This window comes from Gracilinanus agilis, chromosome 3 (assembly GCF_016433145.1).
Source record: "Gracilinanus agilis isolate LMUSP501 chromosome 3, AgileGrace, whole genome shotgun sequence".
Lineage (NCBI taxonomy): Eukaryota > Metazoa > Chordata > Mammalia > Didelphimorphia > Didelphidae > Gracilinanus > Gracilinanus agilis.
Window position 1 is genome coordinate 632,081,288 of NC_058132.1, and position 16,615 is coordinate 632,097,902.

The following is a 16,615-nucleotide window of genomic DNA, read 5'->3' on the forward strand; positions in this document are numbered from 1 at the left end:
GGAACCTGTAACAGATTTTTTTTAATATTACAATGAAAAGCGTTTTAATAGATTTTAAAACATGAGAAGTAATCCACTAAGATTAGCTGTAAACAGCACACCCCCTCCAAAACAAAAAAAACAAAACAAACTAACAAACAAAAAATCTAATTCCCTTCAATGGGATTCTGTCCAGTGAAGCATGGATCCATGTTTGGGGCATGGTTGGGCTTCCAGGGAAGCTTTGATGCTGTCACCAAAGTTATACAAAAGTTCTTCACCAGCTTTTATCTCCCTTAAGGTGATGAGGATGAGGCAAGGCATGCCGTCCATGTCCTGGAGTTTGTTTTGGCAGTTACCACACTGATGTGACTGATCAATCTCCACAGACAATCTGTTTCTCCAGTAGCATCCACACAGTAGGTTTTGCTCAGCTACTGAAAAAGCAGCTGTGGAAGCATCCTGAATGTCGAGAGCCTCGCGCTTCTTAGCCTCTGTGATCTGGGTGAGGTCTCAGTGATACTGGACTAGAAACTCTCCACTTGTAAACTGTTTGGAGGAGATCACTCCTCTGTCTCTGCCATCAATGATATCGATCTTCATGCCTTCTTCCTTTCCACTTTCAATCAATTCATCCAGATTTCTTTTCTTCTGACTGTAGCTCACCTTTGCTTCTGTCGGAGCTTTATCTCACTTGGATAATAGTGACTGTGATTCTGTTGAGTTTTTCCCTGAGCTTTTCTCTTCCAGGCCTGCTTGGTTTGGGGATGTTTCTTTTGGGGTGTGCTTCCTTCATGCTGGCAGCATCAGTAGCATTGGCGGGCAGTGCCATGATTGGGGGGTTTCCTGCAGCTATGGATTTGTGGTTTGGAAGTGGCTCCAGAGAATCCCTCCTCAGTTCTTTGCCTTTGTGCTCTTCTGATTTCATAATGCTAGCAAGTGTGTTGCTGCTAATTCTTTTCTCCTCTCCTTTCTTGTGCAATTTGATTAAGGTTTCCTCCTTATGCATTTGACATCATGATGTGCAATAGAGTTTTCCTCCTTGAGTGGAGGAGTTCCAGAGTTCCAGAGGCTCTAGATTCTTCTGAGTTTGACACACCAAGATTTTAACGAGGAAAACTGGTGATATTTTTTAAAAAGATAGACTAAAATGGATTTTTGCAGTACTGAGCAGTTGGGAATCAACTGCCCACTTTCCCAAGTACAATTCATCCTACTATTCTCCTCTTATTAAATTCAAGATCTAATCCATTTACCACAATTAATATATATATANCCCTCCTCAGTTCTTTGCCTTTGTGCTCTTCTGATTTCATAATGCTAGCAAGTGTGTTGCTGCTAATTCTTTTCTCCTCTCCTTTCTTGTGCAATTTGATTAAGGTTTCCTCCTTATGCATTTGACATCATGATGTGCAATAGAGTTTTCCTCCTTGAGTGGAGGAGTTCCAGAGTTCCAGAGGCTCTAGATTCTTCTGAGTTTGACACACCAAGATTTTAACGAGGAAAACTGGTGATATTTTTTAAAAAGATAGACTAAAATGGATTTTTGCAGTACTGAGCAGTTGGGAATCAACTGCCCACTTTCCCAAGTACAATTCATCCTACTATTCTCCTCTTATTAAATTCAAGATCTAATCCATTTACCACAATTTATATATATATATATATATATATATATATATATATAAGATATAAGTACAGTTGGCTTAATTCCAGGAGCTACTCATTAACTGCGTATCATAATGGGAATAAAAGCATTCTTTGTACACTTGTTGCTGTTTCTATTGATACTGTTATTGCCATTGTTTTCTTCTAAAGATTCTTAAAGATAGCTTTGGTAAACTGTATATCTCCCTGAGGAAATCTGTTTTATTCTAGGATTGGATGTAACTTTTCTGGTGTCATTCACTAACAGGAAAATCTAAAGAACCTCAGTGTCTCCATGTTGGGGCATCTTCTATGACACTGATGAAAATCTTTGACAAAAAGTGATATATCTCATGATATTGACACTCAGATTACTGAACAAGCATAAATCATCAGCTATTTATTAAGCTTTTGCTGTATTTGAGTAATGTGTTGAACATTTATGTCTGTGTTTATAGTGAACTGAATCTATAAATGAAGGATACCCGGTTATCACTCACCAGTTACTTGCTAATTACTAAAAGCATGCCACTGAGGTAAGTTATAGAACCCACTTTCCTGGAAATATTTTGAACAGAATATTGAAGTAACCATATGAGTTTAGCTGGTTATATAGGAATCAAGACAACCTACATGCTCTCTTGAAGACATTTCATGTTAGGTTTCTAAGATTGAATATTGGGAATGAAATTTGGAAGGAACTTAAAAGTTATTTTGTCCAGTTTCTTCCTTTATAGGTGATAGAAAATGATAACCAATAAGTTTAAATAACTCACCCTGGGCAATATAGCAAATTTATTTTAAAAAAGAGAATATAATAGATGTACCCTCCATAAATAAAATAAAATACAGAAAGTAAAATTAAAGAATATAAAAAAATTAATTATGTATAAACACAAGTTACATTTTTTAATCTACGCTGCATGTTATAATTATAGGATGATAAGTAAGGTAGAAGTTTGGCACTAAAAGAATGTTCTTAGTATGATACAATCATATTAATTTGTAGAGTCGTATTAAAATAATTCTCTAAGCAACATACTCAATTGTCCTACTAAAAGCCCTGAGAAAATAGAGAATCTAATAAAAAAATGTATTTTGGAACATCAGTTGTTTCCTGGAACAAAGCCCTCACTAATACAAAATAATAGAGCATGATATATAAACAAGTAAAAAGCTTTTTAATTTAATTTAAAATATGTTTTTCAATACTTATTATGATGATTTCCTCCTTAGCTATTAACATACATGCATTAAGGAATGGTGTAATGATGGTTTGTTACTCACAAAGGAAAAGGGAAGAAAAGTGGAAGGAAGAAAGGAAAACTATAGTAATTGTGTTTGCTATATGAAATATCAGAAACCCTGATTAGTGAGGGAGGAATGAATTATTAAATCTCTACCCACACTTTCCTTTTTGTAATCTCTCCTATTCAATTATGCATCAGTGAATGTTGTCAAATGATCATCAGCAAGTTGCTAATTAGTATTTATGAAAGGATTCTTTTTAGGCCTGACCTTTACATAATTCATTTTGTGTTTTGAGATCTTTTGTATACAAATAGAGAGCAGAACTGATTTATTTTAGATCTGAGTCATCAGCATTTTACTTAGAAGCTTTAAGTTGTTTTAGTTGCTCATAGATGGTAAAGTTTCACTGAAGACTACAATTACTTTCTTAATTGTGGTAGAATTTCTTACTATTCATAAGTCATGTTTATATGAAGTCCATTTCTACAGAACTCAAAAGAATTTTATAATTTCTTAAAAGCTATAATTATTCTTTATGATATCTTTTTTAGATAAATGAGGGGCAGTAATTTGTAATCTAATTATAGAGATAAGGAAAAGGAAATTAGAAAGGTTAAATGATTTGCATAGAGTCAGTTAATAAGACAACCTGGAAAACAACTGGAGTGTCCTGATTCAAGCTTTGTAGTCATGGAGCTAAAGGACACTCAGAAAACATTTACAATTCCAATGGGTATCATAAGGCAATTCAAGAGTATTTATTAAGTACCTCTTCAGTGCAAGGAATTCTCCTAGGCCAAGGGATGCAAAGATAAAAACCTGTCCTGCACTAAGGGTCTTGAATATTCTACTAGGGAGATACTACAGGGATTGGCCAATAGAAAGTGTCTATTGTCATTATTTTCTGTTGAAATACAATCAACCTCTAACCATTTGCTTTTGACTATGGTTCCTTTAGAGATCAGCCTCTGGATATCTCTCAACAGGAAGAAGTAATGGTAGACATGCTTACTTTTTGGGTAATAGAAGAGGAAAGTGGGGTATTTGTAATTGTAACATAGGAATTAACCTTGTGGACAAATTAGGGCAGGTAGGTGGTACAGTAGATTGAGTATCAGTCCTGTAATTAAGAAGATCTGAGTTCAAATATGGCCTCAGACACATACCCAGTATGTGATACTAGGTAAGTCACTTAAACCTGTTTACTTCAGTTCCTTATTTGTAAAATGGGGGAAGGAGAAGGTAAGCCACTCCAGTATCTTTGCCAAAAAATCCCAAATAGGATCATGAAGAGTCAGGTACCCTTGGGTCAACTGAAGAACAAATTTAACGAAAGGTAAAAGAATCACTGTACACATTTTCTAAAATCATTCCAATATATCTTCATTTCTAGGGGAAACACAAACTAGTTTCAAAATCAAGAGTTGGTAGCAAGCTGATGTGATCACAGTAGTTTTTATGAAAGCATGAGTTATTTTTCCTCTGTGGAAGTCCTATATAGATATGATTTTCTCTCTTAGCTAGAAGTGATGTTCAGGAATGAATATTGGGAGATTCCTTTGGGTAAGTCTGAAAATTCAAGAAGAGCTCCCACACAGAATGTTTAGTTAGTTAATTGGCATTAACTAGTTTCACCTACACCATTCATGTAAGTGTAACCAAAAAATCTCAAAGCAGTTAATGAGTTGGGAGGGTGTCTACTCTACGTAAGTGAAGACTTCTTCCAATGGAAGGAGTACAGGAGAACATTGTTTCAGTGGCCATGGGGGTGACATAAGTAGGTTCTGTGGAGCAACTTAGAACTTGGGGAAGATACTGAAAATGTCATTCTTTTCATCCTGAGCCATCACCAGTTTATCTTGACTTTTGTCTTCCCAGTGGATTTTGATGATCCTAGAATAGCTAGAATAGAGTGAAGCTGAGGACTTTATATAACTATCTCACTTAAGTCCAATTGATATACAAGCTGAGACATCATCCTTTGATATACTTGTTCCCCTTTGAAAAATAAGGACTACTCCCAAACACAACCCCACGCATGATTACCCAGACTTCTTTAGCAAAGAAAAAAACCTTTTCCCCTCCAGGTTGTGCTCATTTCAGAGGACTTAATTTCTGATCCTAGAATCGATCTCTCATTCTTCAGAACGTATGTGAGAAGTTTCTTGCTTGTTCAGACTCTTCACTCAAATTAAGGTATAGTTGTTTTATGACTCTTCTATTTACTTATCAAGCTTCTTTATCTTTTTATTTCTTTAGTAACACTTGATCTCATTTCTTCCATAAGACAGTCCCTTTGCCAATCTTATATTTGCACTATCTTGTATGTCTAGAATACTTTCCCTCCTGACCTCTGTCTCCTGCCATTCTTTAAGCTTCTAGTCTCAGGTAAAATCCTACTTTCTTCAACATGTCTTACTGGGAAGATGATGTAGTAAACCAGAACAGCTCTGTGTCACCATGAGAATCCTCTCTGAAAAAGAATAAAATATTGCCACAAGACAAATACAGGAGTGAAAAAAACAATGAGACAAATTGAAACAACTTTCAAGAAAATAAGAACCCAAAAGGCATGCAGTCTATATCAATAATCAAACAACGGGAATCATATGATTATCTCAATAGATGTAGAAAAAGCCTTTGACAAATACAGCACCCATTCCTATTGAAAACACTAGAAAGTATAGGAATAGATGGGCCCTTCCTCAAAATAATAAACAGCATATATATAAAGCCATCATCAAGTATCATCTTCAATGGGGAAAAGTTAGAAGCCTCTCCAATAAGATCAGGAGTGATGCAAGGATTCCCATCGTCACCTCTATTATTTAACATTGAACTAGAAAGCCTAGCGGTAGCAATTGGGAGAAGAAAAAGAAACTGAAGGGATCAAAGTAAGCAATGAATAAACTATCACTCTTTGCGGTAATATGATGGCCTACTTAAAAGAAACCTAGAAATTCAACTAAAAGGCTAGTGGAAATAATTAACAACTTTAGCAAAGATGCAGGATACAAAATAAACCCACATAAATCATCAGCATTTCTATATATTTCCAACACAACTCAGCAGCAAGAATTAGAAAGAGAAACTCCATTTGAAATCACCTTAGACAATATAAAATATTTAGAAATCTATTTGCCAGGACAAATCCAGGAATTACATGAACCATATACAAAACACTGTGAAGATAGACTTATCTCTCTTTGTTATTTCTCAATATAATCAATCAGCAACCTTCAGTTTAATGAATCAAAAACTGAAAACACCCCTACTTAATACTTGACCAGTCACTAGGTGGAAGAGTCCACAAGTCAAAAACTTTGACCTCCAAAGGGGACTGCCCAGCCCTGGGTAGGGATAAGTAGTTTGGGAGCTGTGATTGGTTTCTATGAAGATGGGAAGAGACAGGAAGTGATGTGGGAAAAGGACTATAAAAAGGACATGGCTTCCTGGATTCTGGACTGCTTCTTCTCTTTTAGGATCATCTGGCTTGGAGTTATTCCTGAGTTGGTGTTTGAAGAGATGCTTCCCTTGGATCTGCAGTGGTGAGTGGAGTGATTCCTCCCTCCATTCTTTAGTGAGGGGACCCTCAGCTTAGTGTTAAGTAGGGGTGCTTTGAGTTCTTGATATTTTTAGGTAAAAATAGGCAAGGGGAGAGCTAATCCTATCTTCACAAGATGGTTGTTGGCTTATTTTCTTTCCCTAGGCTGTGAGTTCCTCAAGAGGAGGGTCATTTTGTCCCTTTATTTGGTTTGGTCTGATTTTATTTTTCTTTGCTTGTCTTTGTGTTCACAACACTCAGCACAGCACAACATTTGGTATGTAGTAGGAACTTAATAAAGGATAACGGACTAATTGACTGGATCTGCTTGTCCTTATCTCTCTCATCTTTTAATATTTATCTATCTATCTATCTATCTATCTATCCATTTATTTTTGTTTATCTATCTTCATTTTTTAGTACTTGAGTTCTCAGTTTTCTCATCTTTCTGCCTAAACAACTGTTTGCCAGGACCCTATTACATCTGGTTGAGCTGGATTATCTTTTAGCAGGATAGAAGTTATCAATTATGGGAATACTTAATAAATTTGAGATTTTTCTTAATCAAATTAATAATGTTCCAAGGGAGTCCATTTTATGCATGAAGTGGAAAAGAATCTTTAAACTGGAACATCATCCTTCTATTTGGCATCTGATGGAAAGGACACAGGAAACCACACACAATTTGACAACTAAGAATCAGATACCTTGGGGCTTCTAAAGTAAATTGGGCACACATCTCATTAGTTAACTTTATAGCATGCCCTCATTGCCTTTTCTCTTATGCCTTCTTTCTGAATGTGAAGAAACACATTTCTCTACTTTCCACAATGACCAGCCTTCCAAACTATCCCAATAATAATGATTCAGGAGAATGCCAATTGTAGACATGAAATTACACACAATCTGAGGGGGGTATTCAAAGGCAAAATCTCTGAACATCCACCCCCATTCCAATTCATCCTATATACATGTGGCAAAGATGATTTTGTTAAATTAGATGTCAGACCACATCACTTTTCTCACTCTATAAACTTCAATGATTCCATATTGCAAGTAAGATAAAATATCAATTAAAGGTCTTTGCAACATACCTTCTTCCTATCTCTCCAGTTTTCCTATATAATATTCCCCATCACATAGATATGGCTTGGTTCAAACATACTGGTCAGCTTGTTATTTGTCATATATGACATTCTATCTCTTGTTTCCAGGACATTGTACTGACATTATCAGTCTTGGAATATTCTCTCTATTAATCTGCTTCTTAGAACCTTTGGTCTACTCAGGAATTAGCTTCAAGCACTACTTTTTGTAGGCATCTTTTACTGGACCCTGATATGCTATTATTTCCTTTTCTTCTAAGATTACCTTCTTATACTCTTTTGTTTCATCTATAAAAGTGATTCATACATATATTGTCTCCGTAAGAGCCACACATTTTGTAAACTCCTTGATAGCAGACAGTTTTTGCTTTTCATTCAATTTCCAGTGATTAGCATAGTTTCCACAACATTGTAAATGTGCAATAAATGTTTATTGACTGATTAATTGATTGAAACTTCCTCTCCACTAACTAATTTTGCATCTAGTAGTTGCTAAATAAATGATAATAGAATAGTTGTCTAAGTTGATCATTTAAATGATGTTTCTCAGGCATTTACTTCTTTCCATTTGCTTGTACTTTTTAATTCTCATTTTTCTTACTCTACTAGTTGTTTCTAGTTTCCAGATCCACATATTATTCTAGCTTCAAAATCTGCTATCAATTTCTGGTCTTTGTCTCTTTTTAAAAAAAATATTGATTTCTTTTGTTTTTAACATTGCAAATATTTCTAACATCCTTCTCCCTCCTCTTATAGGAGACTGATTCAGTATCATATATTATTGAAGAAGAAAAAGAAAAGAGAGAAATAACAAAACTAATCGAAATGTAATATAAATACAATGATCAGATTTATTGCTCCACAGCAGTATCTCATCTCTTCAAATGTTACTTCTTATTTCTAATGCATGGTAAAATGACAAAGAGGACCCATATCTCTAGCAGAATTCTTATTTTTAAAATTCTGACATTTAATATATAATTTATTGACTTGAAAAGAATGTCTTCATACAATTCCTCAATAAAAGGGTAGAATATTGAAGGCCAATGTGGCAAGGGATTACTTTTCTATATGAGCATATATCTTTACTTACATCAACATGTCATGCATCTATCGAATGAAATATAATGTTAGTAGATATAAATCATATAGAATATATAGTGTTTTACACACAATATTCTTCTTACTAATTTGCCATTTTGAAGAGTGTCTTTTCTAGCATATATACATGTAGTATGTATGAACTTATGTATTCTTCAAGGATTTCAATGTCTAGGAAACAGCTGGATTACTCAGTGGATTGAGAACCAGGCCTTGAGATGGGAGGACCTAGGTTCAAATCTGGCTTTAGACACTTCCTAGCTGTGTGACCCTGGGCAAGTCACTTACCCCTCATTGCTCTTTTGCCTTGGAACCAACACATAGTACTGATTGTAAGATGGAAGACAAGGGTTTAAAAAAAGAATTTCAATATCTAAAAATATTACAGAATCATAAGATTGTAGATTTTGAGCTGGAATAATTCTTAGAGATTAATTTCAATAGCATCATTTAGATATGAGGAAAATGAAGATGAACCCATGGCTGTTGAAGTAGGAAACTGGATAATTGAGATTAAAATTGAATTGCTTTATGAACAAATCAAGTGCTCTTTCTAACACACCTTATTACATCTTCCTGTTAGTAAGGAGCTCCTCTAAACTTATCTAAACTGGCTCTTGTATTACCAGCACACATTTGTTTTGTGGTTCAATAGTCAACTGATTTAGAATTTGGTAGTTCTTTCAAGAGCTCATACTTAATCTTTAAGATCTCAACATCAGTGCCATGCCATTTGGAGGCATTGGAATAGATTTTTAGTGAAAACATATGTTTCTCATGCTAGAAGTATCCTTTCTCCATGAAACCCATAGATTTTCTTTTGTGAGAAATACAACTGTGTGTGTTGCAGAGAAAGTTCAACACGTTTTATAACTGGTATCCTATGGGGGCTAAAATCTACAAATCAGAGTGGAAGAGATGAATTTACTCTGTAATATTTCCGTGTTGGCCCAACCCATTTTAATGTGTAGCATCACTCAAGTTGACAAAACCCATCTTTCCATAGAAGAGAAAAATGGGCTTCTTAGAGATGTGAATTAACAAGAATATTTCAGCCAAACTCTGGAGTCAGATGGGAAATTTTACAATGACAGTAGACAACATGAAAAAGTGTATCAAGGGTAGTGCCAAAAGTAAGAGACTGAACCCAGCAAGAGGTGGTATTGGGTGAATAGTTAACAAGGACAAAGTAGTTGACATGCTTGGTGAAAAAAGCCCAAGATCCTAGGGAACACTCAACAAACAGGGTAAGGAATGGAAGAAAGAATATAAAGCTATGAGGTCAAGTCAGTTTTTTGACAATTTATTTATTGTCTTTGGAAATGCTTTCTAATACCAGAAGAGGTACAGTGACTATGCCCTCTAACCCTGACATGAAAATACAACTTCATGATTCATAAGTCATTGATTTTGCAAAGCTATTTATGTAATTTGGAAGATATACAATCATATGAAACTAGATTCTTATCCTTTTTTAATTATTTTTTATTTTTAGAAAAATTTTTCATGGTTACATAATTTATGTTTTTACTTTACCCTTCACCCCCTCAAACTTCCCCACCACCACCACCCATAGCTAACTCACATTTCCACTGGTTTTAACATGTGTGGTCAGTCAAGACTTATTTACATATTATTGATAGTTGCATTGGTGTGGTCCTTTCCGGTCTACATCCCTAATCATGTCCTCATCAACCCAAGTGTTCAAGCAGTTGTTTTTCTTCTGTGTTTCCTCTCCTATAGTTCTTCCTCTGAATGTGAGTAGCTGGAAACTTATCCTTAACCAAATCTTTTGTTTTATTTTAAGTTTCCATTTTTTTCTACATTACACGTTTATACAATTTTTAATAATTATTTTCTGACAATTTATAATATATATATATATTCTCTTCCTCTCTTCAACCTCTCCCACTTTTCCAAGAAGGCAGATAGTATATCTGTATGTATATTTTCATAAAGTACATATTTCTATGTTTGTCATGTTGTGAAACAGCACATATTTATTATACTAGAAAAGACTTTATGGAGAAAATAGAATGAATAATGTTTCAATCTGTATTCAGACTCCATCAGCTCCTTCCATGATGGTGCATATTCATTTTTGTTATGAGTTCCTTGGAATTTTCACGAATACTTGCCTTTTTTATAATTAGTCATCTATAGTTGATCATCATATATTAGTGTTGTCATTGTGTACACTATTCTTGTGATTTTGCTCATGTCATTTTGTATAACTTTTTATGTCTTTTCAGCTTTTTGGTGATCATCTTGTTCTTCATTTTTTTTATGGCACAATAGTGTTTTGTTACACGCATCTACCATAACTTGTGTAACCATTCCCCAACTGATGAACAGTTTTCCTTTTCTAGGTCTTTGCCACTGTAAAGAGAGGTACTAAAATATTTTTGTATGTGTACGTTCTTTCCCCCTATCTTTAGTGTCTTTGGGTTATAGACCAGTAGTAGCATTGCTAAGCCAAGGAGTATGCATAGTTTTATGTCCCTTTGGGCATGGTTTCAGATTGCTCTCCAGAATGGTTGTGCCAGTTCATAGCTCTCTTAGTCTAATTTGATTAATATTATATACTCTTTGTCTTATTACTAACAATTATATCTTGCACATAGTAACAGGTGGTTAAAATATTTTTTGGATTGTTTCATTTTTCATACTTATATACCCAGCACCCAATATCTGGCATATAGAAAACATTTAATGAATACTTGTTAAAATTAACATACCTTCTATTGAAGTTCTCACAATTTCCTAAAAGTATTAGAATGGAAATGATTGCTATTTTTGCACAAAATTGTGCTTTCAGTGATAAGGAAACATAAAATTTTAGAACTGAACACCCTCAAGACTATATCAACTAATAAATAAATCCCTAGTGACTTTTATTTCTAAGAGTAAGAATAGGAGTGAAGGGAAAATAATAAGAAGTAAAAATGTTTATTTGGAGTAATACCTCAAATAAAGGAAAGCCTTTTACCAAATAGAAGCATCAGACTTATAGATCATGATAATTTTTATTAAAGAGGAGAATTATAAGGAGTTAGATATTCTTAGGACCAAATAACAAAAGCTTTTATTTTTAAATCAAGAGACAAAGGCATAAAGTCAAAATAGAGAAAGGTAGACACAGAGAGAAAGAGATGAGAGTAGGGAGAGAAAAGAGAAAACCGAAAAACAAATAAAAATCAAAATAAGAAAAGAAGTAGAAAACTAATTGTTTAAATCTTAAAAATGTAATAAACTCTTGATATAGCTTTGGGAATAATTTCCAAAGTAGATATCTGAATATTCAGTATATTGACTCAGTAATGAAAAAACATAAATTAATATCAATTTAGAAGAAAGAAAAAAGACATCTCAAAATAAAAATTCTCATGATTATTATAGTCAAATTCAGAACTTTCAGAACCACAGTTACAATTATACTGGACCTAGCAACTTCTTCATTAAAGGACCAGATATTATGGAATAAGACATTCAGCAAATCAAAGGATTCAGAAACCAAGATTCATCTACTCAGCCAAACTTAGTGTAATACACCAGGGGCAAATTGATATTTAATGAAATAGAGGATTTCCAAGCATTCCTTTTGAGAAGATCAGAACTGTAAAGAAAATTTAATGGTCAAATTTGAAATTCAAAGGAAGCATACAAAGGCAAATAGAGAAGAGTAAAGTCAAAGATTAAAGAAATTATATTCCTTCACGGGAAGATGATAACTATAATACTTAAGATATCTATGATATAAGTGAAATGTATGGTACTTAAAGTTTTTTAAGATATTTAAGAACCTTATGAGTAACAGGACAGGCACAAGGGTTATACATAGACAGAGGGGAGAAAGTAAGTTGAATTTAATGGAATGATACCCCCAAATCCCCAAAATTAAAATTAAGAGGTAAGACAGGGGACAACACTGGGAGAAGAGAAGTGGCAATATATGGGGGAAATTATCTAACATGAAGAGGCATGTAAGAGTCAATACAATGAAGGGAAGATGGGAGTGTTGCAAGCAATGCTTGAATGTTACTCTCATCAGAACAGGCTCAAAGCAAGAATAATATCCATGCTTAGTTGGCTTTTAAAACATATCCTACCATAGAGGGAAGCAAGAGAGAGGAGGGGGAAAGAGAGAAGAAATGGATGGACAAAAGAGAGGTGAATTGGGGTAGGTAGTGATCAGGAGCTAAACATTTGTGAATAGGGAAAGGCTGAAATGAAAGAAAAGGAAATATTAACAGAAGGAAAGTAAGATGGAGGAAAACATACAGTAATCATAATTGACAATGTGAAAGAGATGAACTCACTTAAAAAACAGAGGAGAGCAACTAATTAAAAACCAGAATCCCACAATAGACCGTCTACAAGAAACACATTTATGCAGGGAAGATACACACACAGAGTAATTTGTGTAACAGAATTTACCATACTTCAGATAAAGTTAAAAAATTTAGCAATTGTTATACCACAAAAAAGTAAAATAAAAATTGATCTAATTTAAAGAGATAAAGATAATTATGTCTTGATAAAAGATGTTATAAACCATAAAGTAATAACAATACTAAACATATGCCCAAATGGCATAGCATCCAAATTCCTAAAGAAACTACAGAAGTGTCAGGAGGGAATAGATAGTAAAACTGTATTAGTTGGATACTAAAGCTTTCTTATTATAGACCTTGATTAATCTATCGAAAACAATAAAAAAGAAAGGAATTTTAAAAGTGAATATAATTTTAGAAAAGTCATATATGATACCTCTGGAGAAAACTAAAGGGGAATGGGAAAATGTAATATATGTATATTACATTTTCTAGTTCTGAGAGGGGAGTTCCCTGCTCTTATTCTGTTATTAATTTCCCTATAGATAGATGGATATAGATATACATATAGAATTATTTTTTCTTTAAGAATTTGGATGCTATAATACTTGGTGCATACAGATCAAATATTAACAATGTTTTGTTATCCATAAGACCTTTTTATTAAGAGGTTAAAAGTCTGTGCACATATGAAAATATATTAATTTTATTCATAATGACAAAATAATTGAAAAAAATGCAGTAATTGGAACAAATGGCTGAATAGATTGTGATACTCTCATGTAATGAATTGTATTGTGTTATTAGAAATAAATATTTGAAATATAAAGAAAATGAAATATGTAAAGAGATGAAAACAGAAGAAAGGAAATAAGAATAATGCATATTATAATTATATTAATAACAACAGTCATAAAATCAAGAGCAAAGTATTAAATTAAAACAAATCCAAATATGACTTAAAAAGCAGAAGATGCTTATATTAGCATTCAAAACCCCACCATACATATGTATATATAAAACTTACATATATTTAAACAAATTATAAATAATGTGGAGTTCATGGTTTTGTATATTTTTGCACTTCTTTATTTAAGTTATTTTTGGTGGTGGTGGTTAATAATATATAATAAAAATGTGAAAATAATTAAATAAAAACTAAGCAATCACCTGAAGATTGAGTAGTTAAAGAACAAATCATAGAAATGATCAGAAATTTCATGAAAGAGAATGACAGCAAGGAGACAACATACCAAAATGTTTGGGATGTAGCCATAGCAGTAATTACTGGGAAATATATCTACAAATGATCAAATCAATAAAATAGAGAATGATCAGGTCAAATGATTGGGCATATAGCAAAGGGAAAAAAATGAAAATTCCCAATTAAATACCATTTTAGAAATTCTGAAAATCAAAAGAGATGAATAAACTTAAAAACAAGAAAATCATTGAAGTAATAAAAAATAAGAAGCTGGTTTTATTTTAAAAACAATAAATAGATAAATAATTATTTACTTTTATTATAAAAAAGAAAGAAAATATTATTTTTTAATTTATTTTTATTTTATTAATTAATTATGAAAAATTTTCCATGGTTACATGATTCATATTCTTTCCCTCCCGTCCTCCCATCCCCTTTCCACAGCTAACATGGAATTCCATTGGGTTTTACATGTTTCATTGATCAAGACTTATTTCTATATTATTGACATCTGTACTAGGGTGATCATTTAGAGAAAAAAATATATTCTTATCTTAACAAGATGTACAAAAACAGGTAGCAAGGTGGATTTGGTTTATGCTTTTTAGTTTGGAATCCCTCTAACATCCATCTATTTCTAAATAAAATATTTTATGAAAGGACAAGGATCCATATAAAATCATTTTATGTAGTAGAAACCAAAATATAATTTATATACCTAATGGACAATTCTATAATCAGGGTATAATATAATAGAGGGCTCTAAGAGTTAGCCAATTTTTAATTACATATGCCTATATATATGATGATTGTGCTTACTTGATCTGATTAAGCTTTCTGTTGACTAGCTCTATTTTCTCCTGTCCATGTACATGTATGTACATATACATACACATACATGTATATGATAAATTTTATATATCCAATTGAAAATGAAGCTTGCTCAAACTCAAATAAATAAAATCATCCCAAGATAAGGATAAAACTAGGACAAAAATATATAGTTGAAAATGTGGCAATGGCATCAAGAAGAGAGAAAAGGGTTGCGGGTACTGGCAAAATATTTAGTTTTGAGAGTCATTTGATAGTCAATGAAAGGTAATTAACAAATGTTGGAAGAAAGGAAGACCTCTTTAAAGGAAGTGACATGAGCTGAGCATAAAAAGAAATAGGGATCTCAAGATGTAGATATCTTGAGAAGGGAGAAAATTCCAAGTATAGTTAGTCCAGTCAATAAACATTTATAAAGCACCTAATATGGGCCGGGAACTTTGTGAGGACTTGAAGTGCAAAGAGGTAACATTAATGTGCGAAAAATAAATGAGCAACAATCTATGTACAATCACTACATACAGGAGAGGAAAGGACATAATTAAATTGTCAGGCCTTAGAATTTAAAAAGTATTGGAAAAGACTTGTTGTAAATGATGGGATTTTTATTGTACTTGAAGGAAGCTAGGAAGGCTAGGAGTCAGAAAGAAGAATGGGGAGCATTCTAAGAATGCCAGAAAAAAAATGCCTAGAACCTAGAGATAGAGTGCCTTAATCAAGAAATGTCAAGGAGGTCAGTGTTACTGAATCAAAGAGTATATGGCAAAGAGGCAAGATGTAAGACAGTTAGAAAGGAATTATGTTATGAAGGGCTCTGAATGCCAAATGGGGAATTTTTTTGACCCTGGAAGTCAATAGGAAATTATTGGAGTTTATTTGAGTATGGGTGGGGAATGGCTTGGTCATGCCTGTGCTTTACAAAAATAACTTTGTTGACTGAATGGAATATGACTTGGAGATGAGGGAGACTTGAGACATATAGACCCAATGGTATGCTATTATAATAGACCAGCCATGAGTTTATGAAGACCTGAAACAGTAGAGAAGGGGACATATTCAGGAAGTGTTGCAAATGTAAAATAGTAAGATTTTGGTAACAAATTGGATATGGGGACTGTAAGTGCTAGTGAAGAGTTGAGTTTAATTTTTAGATTACAAAACTGTGGGACTATAGCCCATGACTTCAAAAGAGAAGTTTCTGTGGGGAGTGTTTAGGGAAGAAGCTGATGAGTTGTTTTGGACATCTAGGTTTTCCTTTTTGTTTTTCTTCTTGATTTTTAATCATATAGGTTTTACTTTATTATAAAGAGAAGGAAGCTGGCTAAAAAGTCTAAATGATTCAGATCTACTAAAGCATCCCTAAAGAAATATATTCATTGTGATTCATTTGGCATTTAATGTCTTAAAGGCAATTGGAGATGAGAGATTAGAGGTCATCAGAGAAGTCAGGGCAGTATAACCAGATTTGAGAAGCAAAAGTATGGAGATATTAATGAAATTCATGAGAAACATTGAAAATACCAAATGAAGTAATATAAAGGGAGAAGAACCATCTAGGGTGAAATCCTGAGATATATATATATATATGTTTGTTTGCTTATGTATATATTTATTTATT

At 33.3% G+C, this 16,615-nt stretch overlaps 1 pseudogene; it reads right to left on the reverse strand.

The window, feature by feature from the left end:
- Positions 1-156: 156 nt before the first annotated feature.
- Positions 157-16,615, reverse strand: part of LOC123241963 — a 24,671-nt pseudogene continuing 8,212 nt past the window's right edge.